This window comes from Schistocerca nitens, chromosome 2 (genome assembly GCF_023898315.1).
Source record: "Schistocerca nitens isolate TAMUIC-IGC-003100 chromosome 2, iqSchNite1.1, whole genome shotgun sequence".
Classification (NCBI taxonomy): domain Eukaryota; kingdom Metazoa; phylum Arthropoda; class Insecta; order Orthoptera; family Acrididae; genus Schistocerca; species Schistocerca nitens.
The window spans coordinates 844,263,768-844,288,628 of record NC_064615.1 but is presented as its reverse complement, the minus strand read 5'-3'; positions in this window follow the sequence as shown (position 1 = coordinate 844,288,628).

Sequence of the window (24,861 nt, the reverse complement as noted above, 5' to 3'; positions counted from 1 at the left end):
ATTCAGTGGGAGCTAGAGACTTATACACTGTAAGATGTTCTCAACATACTCATGCTACACATCATACATTTAAATATGTGTGTGATAAATTGAGAACAATTGGATCTTTAACACATCAGAAACAATCAGGCAATGGAAAGTTACTAATGAGGAAATCGAAACTGGTACTCCTGCCACTCTGGTTCGAGATCCTTGTGTTAGTTCACATCAAATCCCAAGGGAATCTGGCATGAGCCAGAGTAGTGTTGCTCATGTTCTGCATCACCATAAATATCATCCTTACCATATCAGTCTCCACCAAGAATTAATTGGTACTGATTGTATGCATTGCATTGAATTCTGCCGATGGGTTCAACTTCACATTCAGAGGGATTACACATTTATTAATTTGTTTTTATTTACCGATGAGGCTACATTCACAAACCATGGAAATGTTAATTTGCATAACATGCATTATTGGGCAACTGAAAATCCATGTTGGCTGTGACAAGTTGCACACCAAAATCTGTGGTCAGTGCTTGTGTGGTTTGGGATTGTGGAGGACAGAATTATAGACCCCTATTTCATTGAACTTAATGGTAGGCAGTACACCACATTCCTGCAAGAATCATTAGGTCTGTTCTTTGAAGAAATACCTTTAGGAACAAGGAACAGAATGTGGTATCAACACAATGGGTGTCTGGTACCTAGAATTGAGTTGCAGAGACAATTCCCAAATCATTGGATTGGATTGGACACACAGGAGATGTGTCATGGCCAGCTCATTCACCAGACTTGATGCCTCTGGAGTTTTTCTTGTAGGGATTCATAAAAGACATTGTTTATAAAGATGTTCCAACAACACCTGAAGATATGCAAGAGAGAATTGTCAGAGCATGTGCTTCGATAAGTGCTAATGTGATAAGGAATACCACTCAATCCATGATAAGAAAATTGCAGCACTTCATTGATACCAATGGTCATCACTTCTGTAAATGGATGTTCATGCCACCTTTGTGACCTTCATAGACCTTACTGTTACATATCACTGGATTCATCTTGATAGCCGCTATCAGAAAACAAGTACCAAACAATAGCATCCCATTTAAAAAAAACAAAGTTGAGCTTCATATCTCTGAAGTGACCCCACGTAGCAAACCATCAAATTACGGCCCCCGTTGTCCCATGCAACTTTTGTCCCACAAACTTTTCAGCTCCTATCATATTTTCGGAGTTATTCTTGGTGGCAATAGCTAATGACTCACCCTACATAATATATGAAGCAAAAAACAGACCTGACCTCTTGGAGGATGTCCCCATCATAACTGGGCAGTTATATAGACTGTGACATGGTTGTGGCAACAATGATTGCCAAAGTACATAGGACAACTAGAACAAATAGAAAGATATATATGTTCAGTAAACTACATAAAACAGCAGTAATGTCATATCTCAAGGGGGAACTTTCAGCACAGGATAGGAGCATGAAGAGGAACTATAGCTCAGGTATAAAAGAAAAGTTGTCCATGCACTGGATAGATATGTACTCGGTAGAACAGTTCATGTTAGGAGAGACACTTTATGGCTTACAGTCACTGTAAAAAAACTTCTAAAGAAACAGAGACTATTGCATGGTGGGTATAAAACAGAGCATAGGGCCTTAGATAGCATTTGCTGTAAAGAGAGATTCTGGTCACATGTAAAGGCCATTAGTGGCATCAAAGTTAGTGTCCAGTCATTCATGAATGCGACAGGAACTGAAATGGAGGGTCGCAAATAAAAAGCTGAGATGCGTAATTCCATTTTCAAATGTTTCTTTACGAAGTAAAACCCAGAACGACTGCCCCAATTTAATCCTCTTACCAATGAAAACATGAGTGAAGTAACTGTTAGTGTCAGTGGTGTTGAGAAACAGCTGTAATCATTAAATGTGAAGAAAGCTCCTGGGCCTGATGAATTCCCTATCAGATTTTATACTGAATTTGCGGCTGAATTAGACTCAGTTCCACCTATAATCTGTTGTAGATCCCTCCAACAAAAAACTGTTCCCAGTAGTTGGAAGATAGAGCAGGTCACACTGATTTACAAGAAGGGTAGTGAAAGTGATTCACAAAACTACCATCGAATATTCTTGACATCAGTTTGTTGTAGAATCTTGGAACATATTCTGAGCTCATACATAATAAGATATCTCAAACAGAATGACCTTCTCCATGCCAAATAGCATGGATTAACACTTTCGTCACAATACATACTGATCGATTTGGATCAAGGGAGTCAGGTGGATATAGTATTTCTTGACTTCTGAGAAGCATGTGACTAGAACCACATCTAAACTAATTGTCAAAATTTCATTCATATGGAATATGAAGCAAAATTTGTGATGGGATATCAAGCAAAATTTATGACTGGATTATGGATTTTTTGGTAGAAAGAATGCAGCATATTATCTTGGCTAGAAAGTCATTTTCAGATGTAGAATGAACTCTGGATGCACCCCTTGGAAGTGTGTTGGGACCCTTGGTGTTCTTGTTCTGTATTAATAACATTGTGGGTAATATTAATAGTAACCTCAGACTTTTTGCTGATCATGCAGTCATCTATAATAAAGAACTGCCTGAGAGGAGGTGCATAAATATTCAGTCAGATGTTGATAAATCTTCAAAGTGGTGCAAAGATTGGCAACTTGCTTTAAATGTTCAAAAATGTAAAATTGTGCTCTTCACAAAATGAAAAAAACATGGCCTCCCATGATTATAATAACCAATGAGTAACAGTTGCAATCCACCATCATCCACATACCTAGGTGTAACACTTTGTTGGGATATGAAATGGAATGATCACATAGGGTCAATAGGTGTTACACTTCAGTTTGTTTGTAGAGTACTGGGGAAATGCAACCAGTCTACAAAGGAGACTGTTACCAAATCATTTGTGTGAATCATTCTAGAATAATTCCAAAGTGCGTGGGATCTGATCCAAATAGCACTGACAATGGCTATTAAACATATACAGAGAAGAGCAGCACTAATGGTCAAAGGTTTGTTCAACCTGTGGGAGAGTGTAACACTGATGCTGAAGGAACAGAATTAGCAGACTTTAAGATAGGTGGAAACCATGCTGAGAAAGCCTACTTAAAAAGTTTCAAGAATCAGCTTTAAATGATGATTTTAGGAATTTACTACAACCTCCTATCTATTACTCGCATAGGGATTGTGAGGACAAGATTAGATTAATTATCACATGCACAGAGGCTTTTAAACATTTATTCTTCCCATGTTTCATGTGGGAATGGAATGTGAAGAAACCTAATAACTGGTACAGTGGGATGTACCCTCTGCCATGCCCTTCACAGTGGTTTGCAGCATATAGATATGGACATAGATAAGAAGAAACGCAAATTTGTTTGCCTGTGATATTACCTAAATTCAGTGTATTGTGAAAATCTTTACAAATGATCAAATAATAAACAAATATTATGGTTATTATTGCCCTTATCTGTTAAGACAGCACTCAGATGTTGACAACAACCACAAGTATTTGGAACGCAGTGGCTAAAGAACTGCTGAAAATATGATTAGCAGATTACTTAACCAACCAAGATGTGATTTTCAGTTCAGATGATACGTGGCATCTCCTCATATTTTAACCAACAACAGTCATTTACAGTACTGGTAGCCAAATAGTAGGGTTGTATAAATGTAAGAGGCCTGGAGACACTAGAAGGGGATTTATAACCAAATTGTAATCTGTAAGACATTTCTGGGGCAGATGTGGATTCTGGCTCTCTCATGAACCGTGGACCTTGCTGTTCATGGGGTGATTTGTGTATCTCAGTGCCAACCACAATGGAGGGGTATCTGTTGAAATACCAGACAGATGTGTGGTTCCTGAATAGGGCAGCAGCCTTTTCAATAGTTGCAGGGGCAACAGTCTGGATGATTGACTGATCTGGCCTTGGAGCACAGCCAAAATGACCTTGCTGTTCTGGTACTGAGACTGGAAGAAAGCAAGGGGAAAAGACAGCAATAATTTTTGCTGAAGGCATGCAGCTCTACTGTGTGGTTAAATGATGATGACATCCTCATGGGTAAAAAATTCTAGACGTAAAACAGTCTCTCATTCAGATCTTTGGGTGGGACTACTCAGGAGGATGTCATCATCGAAAAAGAAAACTGGTTCTGCAGACCAGAGTGTGAAATCTTAGATCCCTTAATCTGACGGATAGGCTAGAAAATTTTAAAAAGGGAAATGGATATGCTGAAGTTAGATATAGTGGGAATAAGTGAAGGTCAGTGGCAGGAGGAACAGGACTTCTGTTCAAGTGAAGGCAGGGTTATGAATACAAAATCAAATAGGGGCAATGCAGGAGTAGCTTTAATAATGAATAAAAAACCAGGACTGCAGGTAAGCTACTATGAACAGCATAGTGAACACATTTTTGTAGCCAAGATAAACAAGAAGCCCACATCCACCACAGTGGTATATGTTTCTATGTCACCTAGCTCCACAGATGATGAAAATTTTGAAGAAATGTGTGATGAGATAAAAGAAGTTTTTCAGATAGTTAAGGGAGACAAAAATTTAATTACGACAGTGGACTGGATTTCAGTAGTAGGTGAAGGAAGAGAACAAAAAATAGGTGAATATGGAATGGGGGGAAAGGAATGAAAGAGGATGCCACCTGGCTGAATTTTGCACAGAGCATAATTTAATCCTTTGCCAACACTTGGTCTACAAATCATGAGAGAAGGGTTTATATAAGGAAGAGATCTGGATACACCAGAAGGTTTTAGATTGATTATCTAATGGTAAGACAGAGATATTGGAACCAGATTTTAAATTGTAAGATATTTCCAGGAGCAGATATGGACTCTGACCACAATTTATTTGTTATGAATTGTAGGTTAAAACTGAAGAAATTGCTAAAGGGTAGGAAATTTATGAGATGGGACAGGAATAAGTTAAAAGAACCAGAAGTTGTTAAGAATTTCGGAGAGACCAATAAGCAAGAGTTGACTAGAACAGGGTAAAGGAATGCAGTATAAGATGAATGGGGGGTAGCTTTGAGATATGAAGTAGCGAAGGCAGCAGTGGATCAAATAGGTAAATAGACAAGGGCTTGTAAAAATCTTTGGATAACAAAAAATAAGTACTAAATTCACTTGATGAAAGAATAAAATATAAAAATACAGCAACTGAAGCTGGTGAAATCCAATGTCTAAATAATGAGATTGACAGAACTACTGATAGTCCTGGTAGAGCCAACCATGACAAACCTCTTCCATCTGCTGTACAATTTGTATGAGACAGATGAAATACTGTCAGACATCAAGAAGAATATAATAATTCCTTTACAAAGAATGCAGGTGCTGGCAGGTGTGAATATTATTGAAATGTCAGTTTGCAAAATAGAACAAAATTCTTTACAGAAGAATCGAAATGCTGGTAAAAGACAACCTTGGAACAGATCAGTTTGGGTTTTGGAGTAATGTAGAACACATGAGGCAGTACTGATTCTGTGACTTATCTTAGGAGGTAGGCTAAGGAAAGACTAACTTATGTTTATAGCATTTGTGAACCTAGAGAAAGCTTTTGCTATGTTAACTGAAGTACTCTCGTTGAAATTCTGAAGGTAGCAGTGGTAAAATACAGGGATCAAAAAGCTACTTACAACTTACACAGAAACAAGACAGCAGTTACAATTCAAAGGTGCAATGGGACACCGTCCTCTAACACTATCTTTTTCTTATAGAAATAACCAATACCATGTATACTATCGATTCTTGTATAGGTGAACATTATATCAGCTGTTTCACTGAATGAACTTCATATGATTTTGTATACAATGTATTATATTTTAGGCTAAAATGCTTAAACGAAATTAATTTGTTACATTTGATATGTACACAAAGTTAAAATTTTCTTGCTTTAGAAATATTTGAAATTAGAAATTCTGGCATATTTAAAATTCATATTATTAATTGCACAATCTGATGATAATTATTAAATATATTTCTGGACTCATTTATAAAATAATGATATAACTAGGTGATGATTCTTCTTTTGTTGAGAAAGTTTGTAAACTCTTTTGCTGTGTAAACTTTTTGGAATATTGTGAGTACTGCAGAAAGTGGGAGTAGTGATCATGCCTCTTATTGAAGTAGATGTTTTTCTAAGTTTCTTAACAACAATGTAATTATTGGTTTTTTGGAATGTGGAAAATGTAAAGTCAGTGGGATATGGGAAAAACGTGACAAAGAATAAAATTCAAGAAATATACAGGTAAATCTTCATCAGTTATTTAGTCATGAGAAACCCACAATGTTAAATCAAAATTTCAGCTGCAAGAATGTACCCCTAGATGCAAGACTTAGAGCCAGCAACAAGAAGAGAAAACGAAGATAAATAAAAAGTTTTTCTTTTGTATATCTTACACCTCTCAAAGCTTTGAAACTAATTAAGACACTAAGATGTGTGGGAGGGTAAGATTACAAGTGTGGGCATCAGTCATGATCTGTTGACTGGTAATGAAGTTTTGTCTGCTGCAGAAGAAGAAAGGACAATTATTTGTATTTGCAGTTTTTATGTAAATGAAGTCTCTTGACGAAAGAAGACCCAAGAACTGCCCAAGAAAGTCATATCAACAGTGATGAAAATTTCATATGATATCAACAATGACGGAGTGTATGAATTGAAAGAGGACTTTACAATTACGACGAAGGACATCAGAAAACAGAAGTAAAAACCTTTTGTGAAATTAATATTTTTGGTGGACTCACGTGATTGCTAGTAGAATGAATAGAGATGAGGGTAGTGACATAGATGTGGAAGCTAGAGGACCCGCTCAAGACATGTTTAAACCAAGTGAAAGTGTAGTGAGCAAAGAAACAGTTGAAACTGATTTTTTGTAGTTGATTTTAGCAAAATTAGAGGAAATGAAAACGGAACAGTCTGAAACAATAGTAAAATGGACAGGGTACAATACCAAATAGACCAAATTAGTAATCATGCTTCAGAGCTAAAAAATGAGCTGTCTGGTGGATTAAAAGGTGTGAATGAAACAGTTGATGTCTTAGAAAGTAAATGTATTGTTTTGGAAAATGTGTTAGTGGCACAATCTTCACAACAGGAGAAGAGTGTTAATGATGTCAGAGTTCAACAGAAGGCCATAGAAAAAAATGGAACAAAACTTTACTAGTTTAGATAAAAAATTTTAAATTTTGAAAACAGTATGGTAACTAATGTAAATGTTTTATATAAAAAAAATTCAGTAGTTCAGGAAAAATGCTTTCTCAACCATCTGTATTGAAATTCCAATCAAAAGTTTTGCATCAGACAATTTACATCCAGTAGATTTTCTGCACCACTGTAGAGACAGTTTTGTGTCAGCCATGAGTGATGATCAAAAAATTAAATTTGTCAATACATGTCTTGAAGACAAAGCTCTGTTGTGGGTAAATCTAAATTTAAGTCAGTGCGAAACATATTAAAGTTTTGAAAAAAAAAAATTTTAAGAAGTTTTGGTCAGAATCCGACAAGGGAGAGTTAAAAGTGAATTCCTGAATGGTCCAAATTATAGGAATATGGACGGTACACTGAAAGAGTTTTGTAAGGATCAACTTAAGAAATTTACACATATTTACAAACCATTTGACAAAATAACATTGATTGATGCACTAAAAAGATTACCAGAAATATTGCAGTGGGATTTAGTACATGGACCTGATGATTGCCTTGAACAATTTTTACGATATGTTGACAGGCTGGATAGGGCAGTAGAAAGAAGCATGTACCATAAAAATTGAAATGATAGAGATCACAATGTTAACAACAACAGAAACAGGTATAGTGGTAATTTCTATTAGGGTCAAAAAGATAACAGAGATAGAAACTTTGAACATCACCAGAATAGGAATATGGGCAGTTTAATAGGAGAAACAATCATAGAGGTAACTATTCAGGAAATGGCAGTCCGCCACAATGGAGATCCAGAGTTTTGGGGTGAGGAAACCCAACAAGTACAGGACCCCCAATTTACACTTGCAATTAGACAATAATAACAGTATTAATAATGTGGCACAGGTATCTGAAGTTGAAGAGAAGGAACCTCAGATTTCTCATTTATGTTCTGATCAAAACTTTGGGAATATTATGTTTAGTTATAGTAATGTAGATACTAACCACAAATCAGAATGTGAGAGTAATGAGAATTTTGATGTAGTGTGTACTAATTATTTCTTCTCTTGGTCATATAACAGTGTTATTTATATATGTAAAACAGGTGATGACTGTATTGCATCTGACTTAGGTGGTATTTTTTATGTGGATGTGAATGAGAGCTGTGAAATGACTGAGGTTGTTAAGTTTGAGACTGGTAGCTTACTGCAAATGAATGTAGGTGAGATGTGTAACTTTGATGGAGATGAGGCTTGTGTTGATAATGATGCTGCTGATGAAGTAATTTTGGAAGAATATGACGATGATAATGATGATGAGTGTCAGATATTTGTGGAGTTTAAGAATAATGAAGTTTCAGAGTTATTTGTGAATACAGGTAAGTTAAGTGGTGTAAGTGATGATGTAAGTGAGAGTCATGGAATACCAGCCCAGTCAAAACAGTTTTTCAATAATGTCATGCAGAGTAATGATCCAAACAGTTAAGGTAAACCTAGAGAATAAAGGTGAAAATTTTTTGAAATATGTTTGGGACCAAATTGATGATATTGTAGATAAATGTGCATTCTTGAGTAAGTTAGCTGTGGTTAGTCAAAATTTGTATCCAAATTGGTGGAATGAAGTGAAAGAAGATCTAAGTAGGAAATTTAATTTTGACAGCAATATATTTTGTCTTTCTTCTGTAATAAGTAGTTGTGCTATAGAACCCAATCAGTGTGTTCAGTCTTTACATGACAACATGAGTAACCAAGGTAATGCTATGATAACAGAAAAGTTGATAAAAGCCTGCAAATCAGTGTGGTTGTAGCATTTGATGAAATTGAAAGTGATCTCTTACATGAAGTGTCCAATAACAAAGTGGTATAATAGACTGCCAGAGTCCAGGAAAAACAGCAATAAAAAGCAATTCAAATCAAAACTAAAAGAATTCTTAGTTGAAAGGTGTCTCTATTCTCTCAACAAATTTTAAATGGTTAAATATATGAGCTGTAAAGTAATGTATAAAAATATTTGGCTGTGTTAATATGGGTAAGATGTAATGTATTTTGACGAGTATCAATTTACTGTGTAATTACTACCTGTAAGGCTAAGATCTAAATGTATTTTATGTTTGTAACTGTACTTGATGTTTGCAAAAGCCATCATATTGATGACTCCACACAAAAAAATCTAAATAAATAAAATAAATAAATGATTCAGGTTTTGGATGTCCTTACATTAAGATTAAGATTGATCAGTGGGTAGGGAACTGTTTGACTGATACAGGTAGCCTGATTTGTGGTATATCTGATCAATTTAGAGGCAAAATCTAATATAGTAAGAATTTGTGTAAATGCCGATTGTAGGTGTAAAGATAAAAGGAGCTACTGGTAAGCAAATCAGATTGGTAAAATCTCAAGTACTTTTAATGGTTAGTATAGAAGGCTAAACCTTTGAACAGGGACGCTTAGTGATCCATAGTCTGGAAGAAAATATAATTCTCGATATGGATTGGATAGTGGAAGTTTTGCTTGTTTTGAATGGAATGCTAAAGAATTGTTTATTTTGGAACCTAAAAGTAATAGTTATGTGAAAACTAATTTCTGAATCTTAAACTGTTTGTAGAGTCGTAACTACCTGCAAAACACTGAGAACCATAGTGAGTACCAGGTGTTTGAAGATGGTATGGATTTTGATGAGATTGAAGATCAGAATTTGGAAAGTGTAGTACATTCTAAAGTAAGGGAAGCTACAACTCGTAATGACATACAAAAAGAACAGCTTAGGAATTTTTTATTGGAGTTTCTATGTGTGTTTAGTGAAAAAAACAGGAAAAGTAAAAGGCTATCACTGCATACTTTACCTCAGAAATCATCAACCTTTATTTCTCATGCCATGTAATATACCATTTTCAAAAAGGAAAGATGTAGAGAAAGAAATTCAGGAAATGGAAACAGGGGGTGTAATTGAGAGAAATAGGAGTGCTTACTGTAATCCTTTAGTTGTAGTAAGTAAGGGAAATGGTAGAGTGATACTTGTTTAGGACTCTAGACATCTTAATAAATTTCTTTTCACAGAGGATGATCATCCTGAGAACATGGTCGACCTGTTACACAAATTTGATTATGTAAAATACATGATTAGTTTGGACTTGACCTCTGGATTTCACCAGATCTCATTTGAAATTAATTCTAGAAAGTATACAGCATTTTTGTATGGAGGTAATATCAATATTATGTGTTGCCATTTGGACTAAATGTATCTGTTACTGTATTTATAAGAGCTCTGGATTCAGTCTTAGGAAGTGAAGTGAGTTCAAAATTAACTGTCTGTGTTGATGACATTCTGATCACTGACGAGACTTGGGAACAACATTTGAATCTGTTAAGAGATGTGTTTTCAAAATTAGAATTAGGAGGCATGACTTTGAAAATAGGTAAGTGAAAATTGGGTGTGGAAAAAGTTAAATTTTTAGGACATGTTATACCTGAAAAAGGAATTTCACCCAATAAAGAGAAACTTGATACTATTGTTAATTTTCCTCCAACTCACAATAAAAAACAGCTAAAGTCATTTTTTGGGTTAACTGAATTTTATAGAAAATTTTGCAGCAGTCAAGCTTTGAATGCTCCATGCTTGTGTTAGCTTTTGAAGAAGAATACCTTTTCGGATTGGAGTCAGGAGTGTCAGCATGCTTTCAACGAGATCAAAGGACAGTTGTGTCAAAGTTAGATATTGTTCAGACCAGATTTGTCTCTTCCTTTCTGCTTCTGCTTTCTGCTTCTGAAGATAGCATCAGCAATGAAGCATACAAGTGTGGGATTTGTGTCTGTGTTGAGACGCCATGTTCGGCCTCATTTGAACTCTTCCATAGGGAGGGTGAACTTGGAGTTGGAGTGGCTACTTAGGACAAATATACGGTCCCATATTGGTTTGATTCCTGTGGATGCTATCGATAGGTGGGACTACACTCACTAGGCATGGCCTTCACCTCAATAGGAGAGGGAAGGGAAAACTGTCTGGGTTGATTGTAGAAAACGTAAGGGGGGACACTGTCACAAGTGGTGAAATACCAGTGGTCACAGGTGTCAGAGGGATGCCTTTTTTAGGATAGGGAAGGGGGAAAGAAAACGAGTTTTAAGAGAGATTGGCAGACACACTCAGTTTGAGAAAACAGATGAACAGGAGTCAGATTTTAGCATACAGCCTCCATTTAAACAATGTTTAACAGAAAGTAATCAGAAACTGCCAGTTCATCTTTGCCAAAGCAGTTATAATCTCATTAGTATGCAGTATCAGTTATCTTTATTACACCAGAACATTCCGGGACTCAGAAATAAAGTTGATGTACTACTCATTTGTATCGATGAAATGAATTCATCTAACCAAATTGACATAATCTGCCTCTCTGAACATCAAGTGACCACTGGTATAGATATGTTAGACATTTCAGGATTTAAGTTAGCTTCTTACTTCTGCAGAGTAGATATGGATGAAGGGGGAGTTGCCACATTTATTAAAAACTGCCACAAATTCAAGAACATTGACATTAATAAATTCTGTTTAGAGCAGCATCTAGAAGCATGTGCAACAGAAGTAGAGTTCCATAACAGATCCTATATGATAGTAACTATTTACTGAACACCTGCAGGAAATTATAATCTATTCATAAATCATCTAGAAGCTCTTTTGGGTTATTTAACAGGAAGAAACAAAGAAATTTTGATTGGTGGTGACTTTAATACAGATTTTCTAATGCAATCTTCCAGTAAACATTTACTGCAGTTTCTAATGTTATCTTTCAATCTAACTCACACTGTAAACTTCCCAACTAGGATCACTAAATCCTCAAGGACAGCCATTGATAACATTTTTATAGACAAATCAAAGGAACAAAATCATATCATAAAACCTGTAATAAATGGACTATCAGATCATGACATGCAGCTCCTTGTTTTAGATGTAAATTCTAAGCAGATTATCAAGACTGCTAAATCTGAGTACAGGGGGGTAGTCAATCAACCAAAAATTGAGTGTTTTAGAAAACTGCTCAAAGATATGAACTGGAAAGATGTTTATAGGGCTCATGACATGAATGAAAAATATAACACATTCATGAACAATGTCAGTACCATGTTTGAAAACTGTTTTCCTCTACAATTTATTCAAATTAAGCAGAAGTCTGTAATAAAACCATGGATTACACAAGGAATGAAGATTTCCTGAAATCGAAACGGAAAATATATCTGTCGACCAAGAATATCTCCAATGCTGATGATTTAGCGAAATACAAGGAATACTGTAAAATATTAAAAAAAGTAATTCAGACATCTAAACAAATGCACTATGAGAAGAAGATAGCAATGTCAGGGAACAAAATAAAAACAATATGGGATATAGTGAAAGAGGAGACTGGTAGAACCAGAAAGGAACAGGAGCAAATAGCATTAAGGGTAGATAACACATTAGTAACCGATGGGCGTAATGTGACAAATCTATTTAACAAGTACTTTATATCCATTACTGATAGAATGGGATTGTCAGGATCAGTAAATAATGCTCTTGAATATCTGAAACTAGCCTTTACAAATAGCTTCAGGTACATGAATATGTCACTCACTTCACCAAAAGAAATAACTTCCATAATAAAATCTTTAAAAACAAAGCATTCTAGTGGTTACGATGAAATATCAACAAAGTTAATTAAGGCATGTTCTTGTGAGTTTAGTACAATTCTAAGTTACTTGTGTAACCAGTCAATTATAACTGGGACATTTCCTGACTGGCTAAAATATGCAGATGTTAAGCCTCTATTCAAGAAAGGGGTAAAGAGATACCATCAAACTACAGACCCATTTCACTTTTGCCAGCATTCTCAAAAATTTTAGAAAAAGTAATGTACAGGCAGCTTCTCAACCATCTGACCACAAATAACATATTATCAAGAACACAGTTTGGATTTCTGAAGGGTTCTGATATCGAGAAGGCTATTTACATCTACAGTGAAAATGTACTTAATTCATTAAATAACAAGTTACAAGGCGCAGGTATTTTCTGTGATTTGTCAAAGGCATTCGATTGTGTGAACCACAACATCCTTTTAAATAATTAGAATTCTATGGTGTCACGGGCAGTACTGCAAAATGGTTCAATTCATACCTCGCTAACAGGAAACAAAGGGTGCCAGTGCAAGGGACTAGTGAATTAAGTCATGAGTCATCATCAAAATGGGAAGAAATTACATGTGGTATCCCACAAGGATCCATCTTAGGGCTATTGCTTTTTCTTGTGTGCATTAATGATCTCTCATCAGTTACACTGCCAGAAGCAGAGTTCGTTTTGTTTGCAGATGACACAAGTATTGCAATAAATAGTATGTCGAGTTTAGTTCTAGAAAGATCTGTTAATGATAATTTCATGGATATTAATAAATGGTTTAAAGCCAACTCACTGACATTAAACTTCGAAAAGACTCACTATATGCAATTCAGAACCTGTAAGAGGTTCCCACCCAGCATGTGCATAAAGTATGAAGAAGAGCAGATAGAAGAGGTTGGCAGTCTTAAATTCCTGGGATTACAACTTAATAATAAATTCAGTTGGGAGGAGCACACCACAGAACTGCAGAAACACCTTAACAAATCTGTATTTGCAAGTCGAGTGTTAGCAGACATAGGCGACATAAAAATGAAAAAGCTTGCATACTTTGCTGACTTTCATTTCATAATGTCATATGGTATAATATTTTGGGGCAACTCTTCAAGTCAAACAAAAGTTTTCAGAGTCCAAAAGTGTATAATATGAATTATTTGTGGAGTAAATTCACAGACGTCCTGTAGAAACCTCTTCAAAGAACTGGGTATACTAACTACTGCCTCTCAGTATATTTATACTCCTTAATGAAATTTGTCCTAAATAATATATCTCTTTTTCCAACAAACAGCTCAGTTCATACATACAATACCGGGAACAAAAATGATCTACACAAGGACTTAAAAGCACTTATTTTAGTTCAAAACAGGGTCCACTACTCAGGAACACTCATCTTCAATAATTTGCCAGCAAACATAAAAAAAAAAATTAGTTACAAATAAAGATCAGTTTAAAAGGAGCCTGAAAGACTTACTAGTGGCCAACTCCTTCTACTCGATTGATGAATTTTTTAATAGAAACAAATGATGTATTGTATATATTGATACAACTAGTATTGTTATTTCAGCAAAAAAAAAAAAATGTTAAGTCTCATCATCTTTGGTTTTATATATATTTTTCCCACATGGAATGTTTCCCTCTATTTTAAAGCATTCCACGTGGGAAAAATATATCTAAAAACACAGATGATGTGACTTACCGAATGAAAGTGCTGGTAGGTCGATAGACACACAAACAAACACAAACATACACACGAAATTCAAGCTTTCACAACAAACTGTTGCCTCATCAGGAAAGAGGGAAGGAGAGGGAAAGACGAAAGGATGTGGGTTTTAAGGGAGAGGGTGAGGAGTCATTCCAATACCGGGAGCGGAAAGACTTACCTTAGGGGGAAAAAAGGACACGTATACACTCACACACACACACATATCCATCCGCACATACACAGACACAAGCAGACATATATTGACATGTTCCACATTCACTAGGACCTCCTCAGCACAGATGTATGGAACGAAAAACTAATCTAATCTAATCTAGTAGTGATGTTGGATTGGGTGCTCATTTATTTTATTTTGGGTAGCTTTGCATATTCCATGCATATATTATCAAGTGCTACTAACATGTCCACTCGCAAAGTAGCACAATCTAATAATATATCTCTTTTTCCAACAAACAGCTCAGTTCATACATACAATACCGGGAACAAAAATGATCTACACAAGGACTTAAAAGCACTTATTTTAGTTCAAAACAGGGTCCACTACTCAGGAACACTCATCTTCAATAATTTGCCAGCAAACATAAAAAAAAAAATTAGTTACAAATAAAGATCAGTTTAAAAGGAGCCTGAAAGACTTACTAGTGGCCAACTCCTTCTACTCGATTGATGAATTTTTTAATAGAAACAAATGATGTATTGTATATATTGATACAACTAGTATTGTTATTTCAGCAAAAAAAAAAAAATGTTAAGTCTCATCATCTTTGGTTTTATATATATTTTTCCCACATGGAATGTTTCCCTCTATTTTAAAGCATTCCACGTGGGAAAAATATATCTAAAAACACAGATGATGTGACTTACCGAATGAAAGTGCTGGTAGGTCGATAGACACACAAACAAACACAAACATACACACGAAATTCAAGCTTTCGCAACAAACTGTTGCCTCATCAGGAAAGAGGGAAGGAGAGGGAAAGACGAAAGGATGTGGGTTTTAAGGGAGAGGGTGAGGAGTCATTCCAATACCGGGAGCGGAAAGACTTACCTTAGGGGGAAAAAAGGACACGTATACACTCACACACACACACATATCCATCCGCACATACACAGACACAAGCAGACATATATTGACATGTTCCACATTCACTAGGACCTCCTCAGCACAGATGTATGGAACGAAAAACTAATCTAATCTAATCTAGTAGTGATGTTGGATTGGGTGCTCATTTATTTTATTTTGGGTAGCTTTGCATATTCCATGCATATATTATCAAGTGCTACTAACATGTCCACTCGCAAAGTAGCACAATCTGACGATAATTATTAAATTTATTTCTGGTTGCATTTATAAAATAATGATATAACTTGGTGATGATTCTTCTTTTGTTGAGAAAGTTTGTAAACTCTTTTGCTGTGTAAATTCTTTGAAATATTGTGAGTACTGCAGAAAGTGGGAGTAGTGAGCATGCCTCTGATGGAAGTAGACGTTTTTCTAAGTTTGTCAACAACAATGTAATTATTGGTTTTTTGGAATGTGGAAAATGTAAAGACAGTGTGATATGGGAAAAACGTGACAAAGAATAAAATTCAAGAAATATACAGGCAAATCTTCATCATTTAGTCATGAGGTACCCACAATGTTAAATCAAAATTTCAGCTGTAAGAATGTACCCCTAGATGCAAGACTTAGAGCCAGCAACCAGAAGAGAAAATGAATATAAGTAAAAAGTTTTTCTTTTATATATCTTAAGTCCCTTAAAGCTTTTGAAACTAATGAAGATACTAAGATTTGAGGGAGGGTAAGATTACAAGAGGCATGAAAGGAAGTAGTAGTTGAGAAGGGAGTGAAAGGGTTGTAGCCTGTCCCAAGTGGTATGCAATCAGTACATTGAGCAAGCAGTAAAAAAAATTTGGAGAAGAAATGAAAACTTTGGGGTTTGCCGGAAGAGCAGTTAAATGGAATGTACTGTGTCTTGAAAGGAGGATATAAGATGAACATCAACAAAAGCAAGATAAGGATGATAAAGTTTAGTAGAATTAAATTAGGTGATACTGAGGGGACTAGATTAGGAAACGGGACACTTAAAGTAGTAGATGAGTTTTGCCATTTGGGTGGCAAAATAACTTTAGCTGGCATGGCAGCTCATCATATTCAGTCAGAGAGGTGGCTGGTCTCTGTAATAAAAAACTGAGTGAAGGGATCAACAACAAACTTCAAGGAATGTCATGTGACATCTCCTACGATCAAATGCAATGGACAATAACATATAAAATGCCAAAAGAGAGAAGGGTAGCATCTTTGATTGGTAATGAAAATGTCCTTGGTCCCTGGCTCAAAGCCCACCAGTGCTTAAATTTTGATAAATAATCAGCATCGGCAACTGAAGTCTTCCAGCATAAGAAGTCACCCTCATTCTGCCAATGGTCTTGGAGGGGGAGGAGCAGACAGAGCCTCAGGGCACTCTTTTGCCCTTGGGGTAGAAAACTGCCCCTAAAGGCAGAAGAATATTCAATGATCAACAGCATGAGGATGCAGAAGTCAATGGAAACCACTGAAGTAATGACAAATAATACGTTTCCTGAGGACATATGGCATGTAATTGGAAAAAGTGTCATGATGATCTCTCAATTGGCAACAGATTCCATAACAGTCCCCCATTTGGATCTATGGGAGGGGATGCCAATGGGGAGGTGACCACGAGAAAAAGATTGAATAACCATTGAAAGGATAACATTCTATGGAATGTCAGAAGCTTGAACATGGTGGGGATGCTAAAAAATCTGAAAAGGGAAATGAAAAGGCTCAATTTAGATACACTAGGGGTCAGTGAAATGAAATGCAAGGAAGACAAGAAGTTCTGGTTGGATGAGCATAGGGCAACATCAAAAGCAGCAGATAACAGGTGTTGGATTCCTTATGAATAGGAAGGTAGCGCAGAGAGAATGTTACTGTGAACAATTCAGTGATAGGATTGTTCTTATCAGAATCAACAGCAAACCAACATCAACAATGATAGTTCAGGTATACATGCCGACATCACAAGCTAAAGATGAAGAGATAGAGAAGGTGTATGAGGATATTTGTAGCATAATACAGTATGTAAAGGGAGATCAAAATCTAATAGTCATGGGGGACTGGAATTCAGTTGTAAGGGAAGGAGTAGAAGAAAAGGTTACAGGAGAATATGGGCACATGACAAGGAATGAGAGAGGAAAAAGACTAATTGAGTTCTGTAATAAATTTCGACTGCTGACAGTGAATACTCTGTTCAAGAATCACAAGAGCAGGAGGATGCTTGGAAAAATCTGGGTGATATGGAAAGATTTCAGTTACATTACATTTAGGTCAGGCAGAGATTCCAAAATCAGATACTGGATTATAAGGCATTTATAGTAGCAGATACAGACTCATGTCACAATATAGTAGTGATGAAGTTTAAAAGATTAGTCATGAAGAATCAATACCCAAAGAAGTGGGGTACAGAAGTACTAAGAAATCACAAGACACACTTGAAGTTCTCTGAAGCTATAGATACAGCAATGAGGAAATGCTCAGTAGGCAGCAGGAATGGACATCTCTAAAAAGGGCAATCACAGAAGATGGAAAGAAAAACATGGGTATAAAGAACTAACTTCAGAGAAATGACAGTAACAGAAGAAATACCGGTACTTCAGTCAATTGATGAAAGAAGGAGGCACAAAAATGTACGGGGAAATTCAGGAATACAAAAATTCAAGACACTGAGGAATGAAATAAATGGGAAGTGCAGCGAAGCTAAAACAAAATGACCACATGAAAAATGAGAAGAAAACAAAAAAGAAATGATTGTCAGAAGGACTCACTCAGCATGTAGGAAAGTCAAAACAACATTCCATGAAATTGAAAGCAAGGATGGTGACAATAAGAGTGCAACAGGAATTCCACTGTTAAATGCGCAGGAGAGAGCAGACAGGTGGAAAAAGCACACTGGAGGCCTCTATGAGGGGGAAGATTTGTCTGATGTGATAGAAGAAGCAACAGGAGTTGATTTAAAGAGATAGGGGGATCCAGTACTAGAATCAGAATTTAAGAGAACTTTGGAGGAATTAATATCAAATAAGGCAGAAGGGATGGATAACATTCCATCAGAATTTCTAAAATCATTGTGGGAAGTGGCAACAAAACATCTTATGATGGCGTGTAGAATGTGAGAGTCAGGCGATATACCATCTGACTTCTTGCTTCCTCTGCTTGCTTGTCAGACCATGGACTATTGCACCATTTCAATCGCTGTCTGATGATGTGGAATGGTTTCACAGGTGTGAGTTGAGGATGGTACAGATCCCAGAACAGCCCATGAAGAAACTTCCTTGTGGTACAGATGCACCATATGCTTCTGTGATATATAAAAAGGTATTTTTTTGGTTAGGTGTGTAAACGAATCTTTGTGTACCTCATATCACTATCTGAGATGCTGTGGATCCTGTTTCAACAATAGAGTACTAGAAAACAGCAAAACTGGAATGTTTTGGTTGAACATCTCTTTCTTGCTTTGATGTGATGAATACACCACCAAAGTTTCTGATACAGTTTTTGATATACTCTGCATATTTCTTTGACTACTAATCAAAATGTCTTGGTTCCCAGGTTCAAATCTATTCATGGATTAAATTTTGAATAAAAATCATCAGCACTGGTGGCTAAAGACTTCTGGCATAAGAAGTCACCCTCATTCTGCCAGCAGCATTGTCAAAGAGGGTGGAGGAGTGGATGGAAGTTCAGAGCACTCTCTTGCCCTTGTGGTGGGGAACTGGCCCTAAATGACAGAAGAATCAGCAATGATCACTAGCATGAGGATGCAGAAGGCAATGGAACCCACTGCATTAAAGACACACAATGTGTAACCACAGGAGATGTGATCTGCAACTGAAAAAAAAGTGTTGTATTGACCTCTCAATTGGCAAAAAGATTCCGAGTTAGTCCCACATTCAGCTCTCCAAAGGAACTGCCAAGGGGGGAGGTGACCATCTACATGTATATGACCATTCAGCAAATCACACTTAAGTGCCTGGTAGAGGGTTCATCAAACCACACTCACACTAATTTTCTAATATTCCACTCTCAAACAGCACACAGAAAAAACAAACACCTATATCTTCCAATATAAGTCTGATTTCCCTTATTTTATTATGATGATTGTTTATCCATATGTAGGTTGGCATCAACAAAATATGTTCACATTTGAAGAGAAAGTTGGTAGTTGAAATTTCATGAGAAGATCCCATCACAACAAAAAATGCCTTTATTTTAATGGTTTCCACCCCAAATCCTGTATCATGTCCATGACACTCTCTCCCCTATTTCTCAGTAATAAAAAATGTGCTGTCCTTCTTTGAACTTTCACAATGTACTCCATTAATCCTATCTGGGAAGGATCCCACACTGCACAGCAGTACTCCAAAAGAGGATGGATAACCGTAGTGTAGGCAGTCTCTTTAGTGATCCATCACATCTTCTAAGTGTTCTGCCAATAAAATGCAGTCTTTGGTTCATTTTCCCCACAACATTTTCTATGTGTTCTTTCCATTTTAGGTTGTTCATAATTATAATTCCTAGGTATTTAGTTGAATTTATGGCTTTTAGATTTGTTTAATTTATCATGTAAACAATGTTTAATGGATTCATTTTAGCACTCATGAGGACAACCTCACACTTCTCACTATTTAGGGCCAATTGCCAATTTTCACACTGTACAGATACCTTTTCTAAATCATGTTGCAGTTTCTTTTTAATCTTCTGATGACTTTGCTAGATGATACAAGACAGCATCATGTGCAAACAACTGAAGACAGATGCTGAGGCTGGCTCTTAAATTGTTTATACAGATAAGAACCAGCAGAGGGCCTATAAAACTATCTTGAGGGATGCAAGAAATACTTCCGTTTTAGTCAATGACTTTCCATCAATTACTATGAACTGTGACCTCTCTGGCAGTAAATCATGAATCCAGTCACATAACTGAGACAATATTCCACAAGCAAGCAATTTGACTACAAGCCACTTGTGAGATACAGCATTAAAAGCCATCTAAAAATCTAGTGCTCAACACTTTGTCTGAGTGTAAGTCTGTATTGACTATGTGTCAATAGACTGTTTTCTTCAAGGTAATTCATAATGCTCGAACACAGTTTATGTTCCAAAATCCTGCTGCATATCAAGATTAATGATACTGGCCTGCAATTTTGTGGGTTATTCCAGCTGCCTTTCCTGAATATTGGTGTGACCCATGGAGCTTTCCAGTGTTTGGGTATGGATCTTTCACCAAGTAAAAAAGTGGAAGAACCAACCATGGGATAACATTCTATTAGTCAGAGCATGGAATGTCAGAAATCTGAATGTAGTAGAAAACCAAGAAAATTTGAAAAGGGAACTGCAGAGGCTTAGTCTAGATGTATTGAAGTGAAATGGAAAGAAGATCAGGATTTCTGGCCATATGAATATAATGTAATATCAACAGCAGCAAAGAATGGTATACCTGATGTAGTCAAACAGTGTGTGTGTGTGTGTGTGTGTGTGTGTGTGTGTGTGTGTGTGTGTGTATGTGTGTGTCTGTCATATATTTTTGACGAAGGCCTTACTGCCTGAGAACTTTATTTGTGACAGTCTTTTATTGTGCCTATTTGCAACCTCAGCATCTCCGCTGTATTGATACCTGATGCAGAATTTGTTATGAATACAAAAGGAGGGCAGAGAGTGAGCTAATATGGACACTTTAATGATAAGGTTGTTTTCATCAGATTCTATAGCAAACCAACACTGGCAAGGATTGTTCATGTATACATGGTGATGATTCAAGCAGGAGATGTAGAGACAGAGAAAGTATATGAGGAAACTGAGCAGGTAATTCAGTACGGCACAGGAGATTATAGATTATCATGGGGGATTGGAATGCAGTAGTAGGGAAAGGAGTAGAAGAAAGATTTCTGGTAAACTGTGGGCTTGGTAGTAGGAATGACAGAGGAGAATCTAACTTAGTTCTGCAATAAATTTCAGATGGTAACAGTGAATTCTTTGTTTGAGAATCATAAGCGAAGGAGGTATACTTGGAAAAGGCTGGGACATAAGGGATTGTTCCAGCTGTATTGCATCATGGTCAGGCACTGATTCCAAAATGAGAAAGTGGATTGTAAAGTGTACTCAGGTGCAGATACAGAATCAGATCACAATTTAGAAATGGTGGAGACTAGACTGAAGAGAATCGTCCAAAATAATCAAAGTGGATGGAAGCAGTATACTGAAGTTCTGAGGAATGATGAGACATGTTTGAAGTTTGCTAAGAATGTGGATACTGCAATAGGGAACACCTGAGTAGGCATCTCCGTTGAGGAGGAATGAGCACCTTTAAAAAGGACAATCATATATGTTAGACAGACAACCATAGGTACAAGGAATGTAACTGCAAAGAAACCTTGAGTAACAGTTGACATACCTCAATTAGTCAACAAAAGACTGAAGTACAATAGTGTTCAGGGAAAGACAGGAATACAGCAACGTAACTCCCCTGGTAATGAAATGAACAGCAAATGCAGGGCAGCCAAGGTGAAATGGCTGAGAGAAAGATGTGAAGAAATCAACAAAGAAATGATAATCGTGAGGACTGATTCGGCACATAGAAAAGCCAAAACAATTTTTGGTGAAATTAAAAGCAAGGGTGATAACATTTAGCATGTAATGCAAATTCTGCTGTAAAATTCAGAAGAGAGAGCAGGCAGAAAGAGTACAATGGCTTCTATGAAGGGAAGGACTTGTCCGATGACATGTTAAAGAAGAAATTGGTTCAAAAATGGTTCAAATGGCTCTGAGCACTATGGGACTTAACTGCTGCAGTCATCAGTCCCCTAGAACTTAGAACTACTTAAACCTAACTAACCTAAGGACATCACACACAGCCATGCCCGAGGCAGGATTCGAACCTGCAACCATAGCAGTCACGCAGTTCCAGACTGTAGCGCCTAGAACCGCTCGGCCACTCCGGCCAGCAAGAAATTGGTGTCAATGGGGTTGACATGGGGGATATATTATTAGAGTCAGATTTTAAAACAGCTTTGGAAGACTTGAGATTAAATAAGACAGAAGGGATAGATAACATTCCATCAGAATTTCTAAAATCATTGGGGCAAGTGATCGTTAAATGACTGTTCAAGTTGGTATATAGGATCTATGAGATAGGCGATATAACATAAGACTTTTGGAAAAGATTCATCCACACAATTCCAAAGGTAGCAAGCATAGATAAATGTGAGGACTATCACACAATTAGCTTAACAGCTTATGCCTCCAAACTGCTGACAATAATAATATACAGAAGAATGGAAAAGCAAATTGAGGATGTGTTGGATGATGATCAATTTGGCTTTGGGAAAGGTAAAGGCACCAGAGAGGCAGTTCTGACTTTGGGGTTGATAATGGAAGCAAGACTAAAGAAAAATCAAGACACTATAGGATTTGTTGACCAGGAAAAAGCATTTGACAATGTCAAATGATGAAGATGTTTGAAATTCTGTGAAAACCGGGGGTAAGCTATAGGGAAAGATGGCAAATGTGCAGTGTGTACAAGAGCCAGGAGGGTACAATAAGAGTGGAATATCAAGAACAAAGTGCTCGGATTAAAAAGGGTATAAGACAGAAATGTAGTCTTTCACTCCTATTGTTCAAACTATACACTAAAGAAGCGATGATGCAAATAAAAGAAAGGTTTAAGAGCGGGATTAAAAGTCAAGGTGGAAGGATATCACTGACAAGATTTGCTGATGATGTTGCTATCCACAGTGTAAGTGAAGAAAAATTACAAGATATGTTCAGTGGCATGAACAGTCTAATGAATACAAAATACAGACTGAGAATAATTTGAAAAAAGACAGAAGTAATGAGAAGAAGCAGGAATGAGGATATCAAGAAACTTTACATCAGAAAGGTGGAGCACAAAGCAGGAAAAGTTAAGGAATTCTGCTGTCTAGGCAGCAAATAACTGACAATGGACAAAGCAAGCAGGACATACAAAGCAGATTAGCACATGAATTTTCTGAGAATGTACTTTTAAAGCACAGCATTGTAAGGCAGTGAATCATGGACAGTAAGGAAGCTGGAACAGAAGAGAATTTAAGCATTTTGAGATGTGTTGCTACAGAAAGTGTTGCAAATCAGGTGGACTGATAAGATACAGAATAAGGTGGTTCTCCAATGAATTAGTGAAGGAAGGAACTTACAGAAAACACCAACAAGAAGAAGGGACAGGATGATAAGACATATGGAATAACCTCCATGGTATAAGAGGGAACTGTAGAGGGTAAAACCTGTAAGGGAAGACAGATATTTTAATGCATCCAACAAGTAACTGAGGATGCTAGTGGCGCTAGTGGCACTCTGAGGTGAAGACATTAGCAAAGGATAGGAATTTGTTGTAGAAAAAAAGGACCTAGTGGAACATTACAAAGCTTGTTCAACAATGACTGAGACTGATTTTGTTTTCAAAGATGTTTATTACTCCATTTCACTGTTTACATGATTTTTTTCAAAGTACTCTCCTCCTACTTGAATGCACTTTTTATGGCATCTATGCCAGTCATTTGTCAGGTCCTTGAGAACTGCCTGGCGCTTCTTCAGCTCTAATTCAGAGTTCTCAAATCAAATGACCGAAAGTTTTGCCTTTAGTGATGGGAATAAACAAAAAAAAGTCACAAGGTGTAAGATCAGGGCTCTAAGGCAGATGCAGTACACAGGTAATGTTGAAGTTTACTCAAACAATAATTCAGTACAACTTCCGTTAAATATTCTTTAAAAAATAAAAAATAAATGGAAATTCCAATTTAAAAATAATAAACTTATTTAAATTGAATAAAGTCCTTAAAAATTCTGTATAAGCTTTCAAAAGATAAATGCAAAAATACAATTATATAAAAATAATTCAAGTAATTAATAATCAGTGTCATGCACCCAGTTGCATGGTACTTCAACATATGAAGGCCTTGTTACATTTTAATCCAACACAACTGTTAACTAGCCATGTGTCTGCATCATTATGGCTTCTGCATATGATCAGCTCAGTAGAGAAAAAAATGCAAAATATAAGATTTCCTGCAGCACATGAAAACTACTTAAGTTCTGAAACATGAAATAAATAGATGAACTAAAATGACTTCTACTTTATTGCAAAAATTAATCCATAATCACAGTAAATTTTACTACCAACAAACAAGGTGAGGTAACCACAAGATTGATTATTATCATTTAAGTATGCCTTAATGGTATAACAGTTTGAAACATTCTATTTTACTGTGATCATAACTTTGGGAACACAAACTGACGG